The sequence below is a fragment of the Bubalus kerabau genome, chromosome 5 (assembly GCF_029407905.1).
Source record: "Bubalus kerabau isolate K-KA32 ecotype Philippines breed swamp buffalo chromosome 5, PCC_UOA_SB_1v2, whole genome shotgun sequence".
Taxonomy (NCBI): Eukaryota; Metazoa; Chordata; class Mammalia; order Artiodactyla; family Bovidae; genus Bubalus; species Bubalus kerabau.
In genome coordinates this window covers 21,902,097-21,915,325 of record NC_073628.1, presented here as the reverse complement: position 1 = coordinate 21,915,325, position 13,229 = coordinate 21,902,097, and positions in this window count along the sequence as shown.

The window sequence follows — 13,229 nt, the reverse complement described above, 5'->3', positions numbered from 1 at the left end:
CAGAGACTGACCACCTTATTTAAAATCTGTGGGACTTCCCTGGCAGTCCAGGGGTTAAGACTCTGTGCTTCTAATGCAGGGGGTGCAGGTTTGAGCCCTGGTTGGGGAACTAAGATCCCACATGCTGGACAATGTTGTCCAAAAAATAAAAAGTTAAAATTTGCACCCCACTCCTGTACTATATCCCTTTTTCCACATTCCTTTCCCCACTCCTGTACTATATCCCTTTTCCCACATTCCTTTCTGGCCTTATTTTTCTCTAGAGTGCTTATCACACCTGACATATTATTTATCTTACTTATTTGTTTATTTTACGTCTCTCCACTAGAATGTCAAATCCGTGAAGGCTTGGCTATTTGTCTCTTTTACTTATTGATGTAGCACAGAGATATTTAATAAATATTTATTACCTATATGTATATACATACGAATATACATGTAATGAATATATGTAATAACGAGCACTTTCACAGTCTTTTAAGAAATGTACGCTCAAACAGGAGCTATGTCTGAAAATAAGGAGTTGTATTTTAAGAAAGTTGGAAATAAATAACAAGCAGCAATAGTTCCAAGGGTAGAACATTTCATTTTTCCTGGTTGAATGAACCTGTTAAAATCAGGGCCTGGACTTAACTACAGGGCCCAGATTTAACTACAGGTATTAAAAAGCAGAGACATTACTTTGCTGACAAAGGTCTGTCTAGTCAAAGCTATGGTTTTTCCAATAGTCATGTATGGATGTGAGAGTTGGACCATTAAGAAAGCTGAGCACCAAAGAAGTGATGCTTTTGAACTGTGGTGTAGGAGAAGACTCTTGAGAGTCCCTTGGACTGCAAGGAGATCCAACCAGTCAATCCTAAAGGAAATCAGTCCTGGATATTCGTTGGAAGGACTGATGCTGAAGCTGAAGCTCCAATACTTTGGCCACCTTATGCGAAGAACTGATTCACTGGAAATGACCCTGATGCTGGGAAAGATTGAAGGCAGGAGGAGAAGGGGATGACAGAGGATGAGATGATTGAATGGCATCACTGACTCAGTGGATATGAGTTTGAGCAAGCTCTGGGAGTTGGTGAAAGACAGGGAAGTCTGGCATGCTGCAGTCCATGGGTTGCAAACAGTTGGACATGACTGAGTGACTGAACTGAACTGAACTGATGTAGTCCTGGGAGGGAAAATAACTACAGTCCATGTGGAAAGCAGAGAATGGTTCTTTGCTGTAAGACTCCTCAACTAGATGAAGACTGACTCTTGGAAACTGGTGATCATATACGATGTGCAGTGTTTCTAGGGGCCTTGGCGGCTGTCCAACTGAGCAACCTTCTCCACCACCCCAAATCTCACAAACAAACCCCAATGAAAGCAACTCCATGTTTCTGAGGTTTGAGGCTGCTTTTTACGGATGTCAGTGCAGGCAGCGGGGGATGCAAAGCCAGTGCACTTTTTAATAGCTGATTTTGACAGGACGTGTCTGGTTAGTGCTAGTTATCCCGGAGCCTAACTGGATCTTGAGGATAAATCTCTTATTTTGGTAGCACTTGAAAATAAGTGGCAGCAGTTCATGCATAATTACTTCTGAATTATCTAGGGGATTCATCAGGTTTGATTATAGATGCATAATGAATTTACCGAATTTGTGGGTATTAGGGAGATATTAATTCCATATGAAACCTCACAATTCATTCATGTGCCATTTGTTTTCATTCCTTTTTTATAATAAGCTAATTAGTTTAAATTATTTGTACTTGTACAAGGTCTTGAAACACATATAAGGAATGATTATACCAGAGCACCCAATAAATGGCAAGCTTTGGAGACAGCATTAATTGTGATAAAGGGTTCATAAAGCAGTCGATGTTCAATTTTCCCATTTGGGGTGGTAATAACAGGTCTAATCATGACACCTCCATAAAGTCACGGGAAGTCCCTAATTAACGTTTTTGAATTCAGATATTTAAGACAAGGTGGAGGAAGTCATTATGCCAACTAGAGAAGGAGGCAAGAGGGGGAGTTTGATCTTGTTCTAAGCGAAGGGGAAAAGATGAGACAGCAAGGTCTTGTTAACTCTGGGCCAGAAGGGAGATGGGCATGCATGGTCTCTGACCTGTCTGGAGAATTCCTTTAAGAAGAACCTGTGTTTCTGAAGGGTCACTGGCAAACTGGGATTTAGTCGCTCAGAATGGAAGGATGGGCTTCTCTGGATTGGGGACCAGGATCTTTAGCTTTGTTTTTTGGTTTTATTTATTTATTTTTTATATGGAATTGGTCCCATTTGGGGGCTTCCCAGATGGCTCAGTGGTAAAGAATCCACATGCCAATGCAGGAGATGCAGATGTGAGTTCGATCCCTGGGTCGGGAAGATCCCCTGGAGAAGGAAATGGCAACCCACTCCAGTAGTCTAGCCTGGAGAATCCCATAGACAGAGGAGCCTGGAAGGCTACAGTCCATGGGGTCCTAAAGAGTCAGACATGACTGAAGGACTGAGCACATACACAGGATCCCATTTGGCCCATGAGCTTGGGTAGGAAGGATCCTGGACTGAACTGACTGAGGGACAAGAGTTACTGTACCTTGAGCAGATTCTAAGTGTTAGGCAGTGTGGTTGGCACTTTATATACATTGTATCATTTCATCCTCATCACAGTCCCTATAGAATAGATACTATTATTATCTCTACTTCACAGGTCAGGGGACTTTAGACAGGAGGTCACAGAACCTGCCCAAAGTCATCCATTCAACCAGTAAGCAGCAAGGCTGGGACCCTGGGGATGTCTGATTCTGAAGCCCTGCACTTCATCACTCTGTGATCCACAGTCTCCTGGATTCCCCACTGTCTCCAAAACACCAGGGTTATTATAAACCTCATCAATGCCACCCCTGTTATTACCATCCCAAATGGGGGACTTGGAAGAGGTATTCTTTTTTGAAATCTTAATACCAAATTTTCATTCTATAGGCAACCCACCGGGTCAGAGGCCTTCAGATTTCTCTCCCCAGGTGCCCCTCCATGGAGCAGTGACAGAAGGGCCAGCCACCTCACTGATCTTCTACTGCCATTAGAAACAGCTCCACAGGGGTTAATGCAAGAAGTTCTGCTTTGGATGAGACACCAGTTTAATTTATATTTGATTAAAAAAGTCATTCATTCATGCATTCAGCAGCCGGTATTTGTTAAATGTCTCCTACGCTCTTAATTGGGTTTTGTTGGGGGGTGGTGGGGATGGGGGAGAGGGAGCAGGTACAATAAAATGTATGCCAGACAACTTGTTTATAATTTTCTTGGAAGAATACATGTACACACCTGAAAAGTTAAGTAAATAAGAGAGTGATTGAATAACCAGGCAACTGAGACGCAGACAGTGAGCTTTCTACAGTCAAATGAAGGAGACAGCACTGGGGCCTGGCGTGGTCCTTAGAGGAAATGGATGTGAACTGCTCATGGAGGATGGGCAGGGATGGGATGGCAGAAGGCATACCAGCTGGACCCAGTGAGGAAGCCAGGCTCCAGGTCTCAGTGAGTAATCAGGAATTTGACCTTGGGAAGAGTCACTGTCTAGGGCCTTAGTTCTTTGCTGTAAGTTGCAGATAACGACACATCACAGGGTGGTCGTGAAATTCAAATGGACATGGATACAGAACTGCTCTGACGTCAAGTGCTAAACACACGCTAGATACCGCATGAGAAAAGCACTCCCGGGGCAGACATCCTAACACGGACTCTGGGCACCACACTCTGAGTTCCATTCCAGCTCACCTGGACAGGTAGGCTCAGCTCTGTCCAGGCAGCATTCAGGGTGACATGCTGCAGGCTAGGGCAAGGAGCAGAGCCCGTGTACCTAGTGGGAGAAGCCGGACAAGATGTGGTAAGACCACGGCCGATCCTGCAGGTTCCCTGAGAGTACAGAGGGGAACACAGTGAGATCTGGGGATGGGAAGGAGGAAGACACAGGAGGCTGTTGACATTTCTCCCGTCTATTGTACTGCCAAATGGAAAACGGCATCTCCCTTCTATTTTAGCTACACTCAGTCGCATCATAAAGGGTGATGGAAAAGATACCATGCGGGTTTCCCTGCTAATTCAGTGGTTGAGGATCTGCCTTGCAATGCAAGGAAGACCGGTTCAATCCCTGGTCTGGGAAGATTCCACATGTCCTGGAGCAACTAAGCCTGTGTACCCAAACTACTGAGCCTGCGCTCTACAGCCCATGTGCTACAACTACTGAGCCTTTGTGCTGCACCTATTGAAGCCCATGTGCTCTAGAGCCTGTGCTCCAAAGCTAGAAAAGCCACTGCAATGGAAGCCCATGCACTGCCACTAAAGAGTAGCCCTGCTTACCACAACCATTCACAGCAAGACCCACCACAGCCCCTCCCAAAATACAAATTTAAAAATTAATTTTTTTAAAAAAGATACCATGCAAATACCAATGTGAAGATTCAGGGGGGAGGTCCCCCAGTTTCTCCCTGAACAGAACCACCTTGGGACCATGGCTGAGTCTTCTCCTTGCCTACTGTTCTCTGCGCATCAGGCTCACAGTGGCACTCATCTCAGCCTCAGTCACAGCGTGGCCACAATCCTCAATTCTAGAGTTTAGTGTCCTCGAATCTCCCTTCTCCAGGGCTCTGGTTCCAAGAGAAGCCTGGAAGTGTTAATTTCTACTTTGAGAATCTCTTTGACTTGGAGAGACTCTGCATTGTTTCAGTTTGGGCAACAAAACTCTGCATTCAGTTTCATTAGGCTGATGAGTGAGGGCTCATGGTTAGGATACCTGGGATGGAAGATGCAGAGGCTGTGGGGGGCCCTTCTCTACACTTGTGTGTATGCTAAGTTGCTTCAGTCATGTCCAACTCTTTGGATTGTAGCCCACCAGGCTCCTCTGTCCATGGAATTCTCCAGGCAAGAATACTGGATTGGGTTGCCATTTCCTCCTCCAGGGGATCTTCCTGACCCAGGGATTGAACCCTCATCTCCTGTGTTGTCTTCTGCATTAGAAGGCGGATTCTTTTTTTTTTTTTAACCACTGAGCCTTCTAGAAGCTACAGAAAGGTAAGTTTTCTCCTTAGCACCCAGGATTTCTTCCATTTCACCAACAAAATGAATCAATCCCAAGAAGATGGATCAAGGATACTTAAACTGAAAAGAACTTTAAGTAAATACTTTGTCCTTTTCCCCTACCTCTATGCATCTGCCTCTAAAATACCAAATATGAAGCCAGGCAGGTCTTTCTCAGAAGACCTCCAAGAAGGAGAGTTTCCTATTGTTAACTCAAAGATGAAGGCGGGCATGTGTAATCTAGGACGCTCCCTTGCTTCACATGGATGCTCTCCCTCACTTCTCACCACACCTTAGAAAGTAGTGGCCTGAAAAGGCCACATCTGTCTGGAGGGGGCATTGAGCTTGTACCTCATTGCTCCAGACCTCTCCAGCTGTAGACCTCTCCAACCTGATACCATGGGAGGTCTGAGCCCCTGAGAATACAGATGCTTGGACTCAATGGAAACGTGTGTACCTAAATCTCTACAACCTTTCCTGTTCACACTGCCTCATTGCTTTTCGATTTTATTTTAAACTGTGAATATCTTAAGAATTTGCTTCTCTAAAGCCTTGTCTCCACTTCCTAAATTATATTAGCAACCTATTAGATGCTGAAGTTGAATTTGGCTACCTGATGGGAACAGCCGACTCACTGGAAAAGGTCCTGATGCTGGGAAAGATTGAGGGCGAGAGGAGGAGGGGACAACAGAGGATGAGATGGTTGGATGGCATCATCGACTCAATGGACATGAGTTTGCTCAAACTCTGGTAGATAGTGAAGGACAAGGAAGCCTGGCACACTGCCGTCCATACAGACGCAGAGTCAGACACGCTGCAGTGACTGAACAGCAACAACCTATTAGGTAATAGGCCAGGAGTCTGCAGAGGGCTCGCATTCACCCCAGAGGTAACTCCTTGGTCTTTCCTGGCTTTGAAAAGACAGCTCAACCTTCCAGATATTAATCAGGATGGAAGAACATGTTGAGAGACATCTCTAGCTCACTGGCTGGCCAAGGCTGAATTAAACACAGGTCTCACCCACAGTGGATGGGTGATGGTGGAGCAAGTCTGACTTTTGTGTTGGGGGCATGTGATCTCGCAGGTCTGCCAAAGATTTGTGAAAAGAAGAGAGAAGGGGGCAGGGTTGGGTTAGGGGAAGGGGTAAGAAAGGGGGTTAGTTACTGGAGTCAGGATAATTATTCCTGATGTCAGAGCCTCACCCAGGAGAGGTTTCACTGTGCCTGTTTTTATCCAGAAGACAGTATAAGTGGGATCTCTTGAAATTAGGTCACAGCTTGCAAAGGCAGGGGCTTGCCAAGGTGCTAACTGCCTGAATTCTCGGTGGGTTCACACAGCTCTGCTCTGACAAATGCCTTCTTTGTTTCTCTGAAAAGTCTGACTTGCTGAAGCAATCGCACCTGCCTCTTTTCTCCTTCACCTTCTCTCTCCCCTCCGCAAACAACTGAATCTGGAAGGTTAAAAACCACTTCACTTGTCAACTCAAAAGCTCTCCCTCCTGCCATCGCGTTGCTTCCCTTCTTAACCAGGGAAGGGAGCTACCGTGCTCTCACTCTGGGGACTGGAAGCCACTTTGAGAAAAGAGAGGAAGTACAATTTTCACAGCACACACCTGTCATCTCCAGAGCCAGGGTGCCAGGCTGCAGGAGAGCTGTATGAAGGCTGTGTTCCAGCTGTCTCAGAGGGCAGAGAATGAAGGGGAAGTCCTGGTGGCCTGATTTCCTGTCTGGGCGCAGGTCCCCGGGGGGTGATAACAGCATGGAAAACCCACCCACCCCCTAAGATAGGGCGGGGGGAGTGGAACCATAGTGGCAGGAATGGCAAACACTAGCTCTTGTCTGGCTTTTGAGGCCAAAACTAACTTTTTCTTGTTCTTCTTCCTAACACTTTGTTGCTGACGAAGGTGTTGTCGTAACAGATGACTCTAAAAGGTGGGTGGGGCCCAGGGAGGTGTGAGAGGAGGTGTTGGAAGCTAATAAGAAACCCCAGAGGTGGGCGGAGAACCTGAGCTGGGAAGTCCCGCGCGGGGCACCCTGGAGCCTAGCCTGTCAGTTATTTTCGCTTGGCCGAGGAGTCAAAAACCGCAGCCCGCCCTGGAGCCAGAAATAGCAGGCGGTCATGGGAGCAATATTTGGCGAGTGAGGTTGGGAGGGCAGTGATTGGAGAGATGCTTGTTGCTTCTGCTTTTCCAATCTGGGAGGCCTTTGGGCTGGTTTCTCATGTGGCTTCTTCATGTGCAGGATGAATGTTCTTCCTTAGAAGGAAGGTTTATATCAGGCAGTGCATTGAAAAGCCTTGGCTCTCGACAAGTCTTCAAGAATTGCTAGTCATTATGAGGACTGTTTTGTTATCTTTTGGGAAGGAAATAGAACAAAATGAGCTACCACTGGGAGTCTAGAAAACTTGGAATAATGGCTTCCGGTATTTGTTTTTTGTTGTTGTAAGTAGTAGATTTCTTTTCAGATGAGGTTTTATATGGCATCTCCACACAGAAAATTGGTATTGGTAAGGTATCAGGTGGTGGGTGCCAAGTGGTGTTTGGGTCCTGGGTCCTTCCTGCTCGGCCCTCTCACTGCACAAGCAGTTTGGACTTTCTTGGTATCCAAGGCTCTGAGGGGCCCTGTTAGAAAACTGCTGGCTTAGAATATTAGAGAAGTGTTGGCTGTGTCCATAAAAGTAGAGTCCACCCTCATATCCTGCCAGTGAACATGTTTTGGTGAACCAAGCAAACCAACCCAGAGAGAAGCGATCGGGAGAAGCCTCCAGGAAGGACAGGACACAGATTTGCCAGGTGAGAGCTGGTGGAACCAGTGCCTAAGGATGTGTTTTTTGGAAGAGAAAGGGCAGTGTCTTTCTCCTTTTCTCCCCCAGAGTGGGCCCAGGAATTGTGGAAACCCAGGGCCTGCAGTAGGGTGGAGGTGAGGTGCAGCGAGGGGAGAGAGACAATAAGACAGGGACTGTCTGTCTCCTCCCCGGAGGGGGCTCTGCGTGGGCTCTGGGAGGCAGTGGGAACCAGCTGGGATTTCTGCAGATGGGGTCAGGTGGACCCGTGCTGACTGACTCTATGGATGCAGAACCATGCGTTTAGTCGTGGTGATATATCCGTAATTCTACCGCTCCTTTCCCTTTTGCTTCTGTTTCCAGTAAAATTCCATTCTGGCTTTACCTCTATCTACTACAAAAAGACAAAACAGAATTTGACTAGATCAAGGCCAGCCGAGTTGGCAGAGTACAAGTAATGATCAACTGACAAAGCTTTCCGCACTGGATCCCCATGAACTTAACAGAAGATCTGCAGTGCCCAAGCCTGAGGATCACTTCGCTCCTCTGTGGCTCAGTCACTGCTCTCCCACTCCTGGAAGCGGCTAGCTGATCCCTTATCCCCATGGGATCCCTTCTCAGAGAAGTGTTTCCAAGACTGGCATCTTCATACCCTAACACTGCCTTGTCTGTTATGGTAATGGAGGGAATGAGAAGGCTCTATCTTACAAGAAAGAGGGAACTTTCTACGGTCCTGAATATTGTAGAGGTCTGCCTCTCTTTTACACATCAGTAGGGCTTCCCTGGTGGCTCAAACAGTAAAGAATCTGCCTACAATGTGGAGACTTGGGTTTGATCTCTGGGTGGGAAAGATCCCCTGGAGTAGGAAATGGCAACCTACTCCAATATTCTTGCCTAGAGAATCCCATGGACAGAAGAGCCTGGCGGACTACAGTTTATGGGGTCGCAAAAAGTTGGACACGATTGAGTGACTAACGCAGGTATATCCAGCTTCAAGGAGATTTTCATGCCTTTTTATACATTTCAGGACTTGGTACCCTTAATTATCTGGAGAAACTCATAATCCAACTTCCTTAGCTACTCCTATAGAAAAAGGCACAGAGGCCACTTTAGTCTTGCACAGGCTTTGTGGCCTAATTTCTCATCTCAGGGCTGGAGGTGACTAAGGGATGAATCTGGCTATTTTCATGATCCACTGGCGTCTCAGTAATGAATGTTGACCACCACGGTGCCCTCGTTTAGCCTCATAACCTCAATAAGGTAATATTTGATTTGTGTTAAGTATCTGATTAAACAACATAAAGTATTTAACCTATTGATCTTTTATACTTTGCCAGCTTTACATTCCTGGACAGACTTTAATTACCGAGTTGGAGAGCTTTCCCGAATGGGATTTGCATCTTGTTAAGACCTTTCCCCTGTCTTGAGGGCTCCATGTCAACAGCTTTCTCTTCTAGTTGCCTCTGTACCTTATTTCACGTCCTGCTTCTCCTCTATACCCTGCTTGATTCTGCCTTAAGACTGATAATACTTGCAGCAGAGTCCTTTATGTGACTCTATTGCTTATTTTAGAAAGCTGATGATCAAATAAACCACTGGACCTATTACTTTGTCCGCCCTGATCTTTGAAACACGAGAAACTGTCCACCGTGACAGCCGCATTTTAGGCGGTTGGTCACAGCTGTTGAACTGACCTAACCCTTATACCTCACAGGGAGGCTAGGCCAGTGGGCATCGATCAGGACGATCACAGAAAACCATTTCAACTGGCCAATTAGTTTGCTAATTGCTCTAGTACTAACCATCTCTTAGAAAGCTACAGAAAATCATACTTTTTCCCCTCTTGCCTCCAAGGATATAGTTATGAATGCTAATGATAATTAGTTGATTTACATGCTGTCTTTCCTTCAAGAATCCCAAACATGCTGGGTTTGTTTGTTTTTTTTTCCTTGTATATTAAATTCGGCTCTACAAAGAGATAGCTTCTCCACGGGTCCTCCCAAAATGAGAATAACACCTCTTAGGATTAAGTGAATTCAATGAGGAAATTCATGTGGAACATTAACAATAATGCTGGCTAACTCATAAGTACCCGATAAACAGTAGCTATTATTACTGCATCATTTAAGAAGGCTCTGTGGCTTATGGGCTGGCTGTGCATCTCAGGACATGGACAGGCTAGGAAGAAGATGCGCTGACCCACATGTCTGGACACTTTCCAGCTCACTGGGTTGTCCCACCCCAAATCAATGGTCCCTTCTGGTCCATTGTTAAGTCGAGTTTGGACCAAAACATAATGGTTTGTGAAGGAAAAGAGCCTGAAAAGGCTGATGCTCATCTTCACTCAAGCTACCGCCCAGTGTCAGATCAGTAGCTGAGTCAGAATGATTCTGTAAGCAGAGATTCTCTGGGGGGAGTCTCTCCAAGGGTGATGTGCTTGACAACAATACAAACTGAAGGACCCACCCCAGGCATCTGAACTAGAATTTTTGTGAGTAAAGCTCACACACATGCAATTAAAACAAGTTCCTTGGGTGAGTGTTATGTTCAATAAGGTTTAAAAACCATTTCCCACCATGTGGTTCCTTTCAAGTCAACCCTTAAGAACTTGTAATCAATTTCCAAGAAAGGTTGGGGCGGTAGGATGCTTGTTCTGCAGGAACATCTGATAGTCTCCACTTCCCAGGTGGCATTTCGGTGCTGAAGGCGGAAACAAAATTCAGTGTGTTCACCAAGCAGGGGTGACTGCAGCCGGTAGAGGGAGTGGCTGTGAGGAGCTCCCAACAGCCCTAGCATCTGGGGCTGGTGGTGCGTACCAGCCTCCCCCCCACCAAGGTCATGCAGGGCACAGCAGACACCCATGTGGGAAGAACAAGCCTGGCAGTACCCACAAAACTACTGAAACAGAGGTCCATGGCTGCCTTCGTCACCTCTGCAGATTACTTGGGGAGCATGTGTTACTCCAGTTTGTTACTCAAGTTAAGGTTGGAGGCTTACTCCCACTTTCAAATGATGTTACCTTAGAGAAAGCAAACTCTGCTACATATAAAGTGCAGACAATCCACTGAAAGTGTGATGCTGCTGGGAACACACTCATGCATACACACTTACATGCACGGCATCATAGCCTTTGTTCCAAAGACGATAAAAGTGATTTTCAGACGACCTGCTATTTTGGATTATCTGCACTACTGCTCACCTCCATTAGCATGGCTAATTGAGAAACTGACTGTGTGTCTTGGACCATTTCCAAGAAGGGAACCCATTGTCTGGATGATAAGAGCTCCCGAGAGACCCAGGTAAATGGCTGGAAACGTCAGGTTGATGCCCATTGGAGGAGGAGCAAACTTTTAAAGATGACCTGCCTATTACCAGGCCAGAGAAAGCAATCTTGTTTGGCGTGTCACATTGATTGCCAAGGCAGTAAAGCATAAAACTATTCCACCGTTAGACCATGCACTGACTCTGAGAAAGATGAGGCTTGGTTAGTAAAGGATGAAGCCATTTCAAGAACCAATAAAAAGATACAATATGGTTTTCCTTGGGCTATATATTAACACCATCCAGAAAGCTACACGGGATGGAGGTTTGGCAAATGACTCTGCTTTGCTCTGGGTTTTGGGTAGCAAGGTTGAGACCGAGGCCAGTGGGAAAATCACTTGAGACCAAATGGAAGACTGGGAAGGAATCAGACTCTATAGAGACCACCAATGTTTATGTCACAGCCACAACTCTGCCGTCATTTAACATCTTGGTGAAACACCCCCAATAGATCTCAAAACCAAAACATCCTAAGAAAAAATGAAACGAAAAAAAAAGACAGCACAGAGTTGTGACTGCCTTCTGGGTAACTAACTGGGTTTGGATGGTGTCATTTTTCTTAAGACATAAGCTCCCAAATGGCATGCACACTGTCTCTTAGAATAAATAGTGACTAGCAGTGGGTCATGCCTCGTGTGGGTTTCTGATAAGCATTGTTAGGTTGTATGCTGTTTATCACAAAGAGAACAGATACAATTGTCACACGAGCATATGAGAGGGGTCCCCCACAACTTCTACAAGTCTGTATTCTGTCCCAAATAATAACGAAGAATGAATTACCTGGGCTGAAAGGTCATTGAAGGAGGAGGTACATTACTCAAGTGGGTCAGAGAGCCAATGTCTGGGGTTAATCTGTATTCATGGGGTCTTTTCAATGAGTCCCCTGTCAGCCAGAGGGTCTGCTGATTCTATTTCTACCAGGTCAGCCCTGACCTCAACCTTTAAGAGAACCAAAGGACATGAGCTGTGACGATTACAGGGTTCTGAGGGCAGCTGTCTGTGGCTTTGGGGATGTGGCTAGAGAGTGGTTTTCTCAGCTGGCAGCACATTAAGATCATCTGGGGGAGCATAAACAGACAGGTACCCAGGCTCCACATCCAAAGACTCTGATTTAATCTGTCCAAGGTGGGCCCCCAATGGGAGTGATTTTTAAAAGTACCTTGGAGATTCTGTGTGCATCTAGGATTGAGAAAGAAAACCTGAGCAAAAGTCTCTTCTGTGATATGCAAGAAAACAGGAGGCCCTGGTTCAGTTCACAAAGCTGAGGACAAAATCCAGCTTTTGAAAGAGGATTTTTCATCTTTAGGATGCTGGGAAATAAATGGCAACTGGGGGGAGGGAGGTGCAGACAGGTAGAAGAAAGAGAGAAACAAAGAGAGAGCCAAAAGCCTATTGAGAGGAGAGAAATAAGACTGCTTCCCTGCAACTACCACCCCCCACCCCCCCCCCCGCCCCCAACGACCCTGTGCTGAGTAGCGTTGTTTTTTTTTTTTTTTTTTGCATCCAGGATCTGAAAGGTGAAAGCTGTGTTTATTCTTACCACCACCCCCTCCTGCTCCACCAAAGTGCAATCATTGAGGAAAATTTAGTATTTCCATCAGCGATCACAGAGGAATCACACAACTGGTGAATAGCGGCATTAGGGACTAATAACGGGGAAAATGCAACCCTATGACCAAGAGCCCATAACCATAACAACTTCCAGAGACTTTGGGGAATCTGCCCACTGAGCATCAGAGACACCAGAAAAGGGGGCAGGCCCCAGATCGTGGTGATGCTGGAAATGGCAGAGCAGAGCAAAGGACTTATCAAGGAAGGAACTTATGGGGAGAGAAAAAAGAAAAGGTCCAGTCTATCTCCTCTGCTTCAAATAGCTTCTCAACAGCCAGGCTCTCTTCGCCTGTCTGCAGTGTACCATTTTACTTTTACTTAGGTCATTTTTTTTTTCCTTTGTTTCCTCTCTCTTCTTATTCATGCATTTCTACCCAGAACAGGAGTCAGGGATCCACAGTCCCTATTCACTGGCATCTCCTTGGCAGAGATGCTCTTGATCAGGTATCAGGGTGCTGCTCAG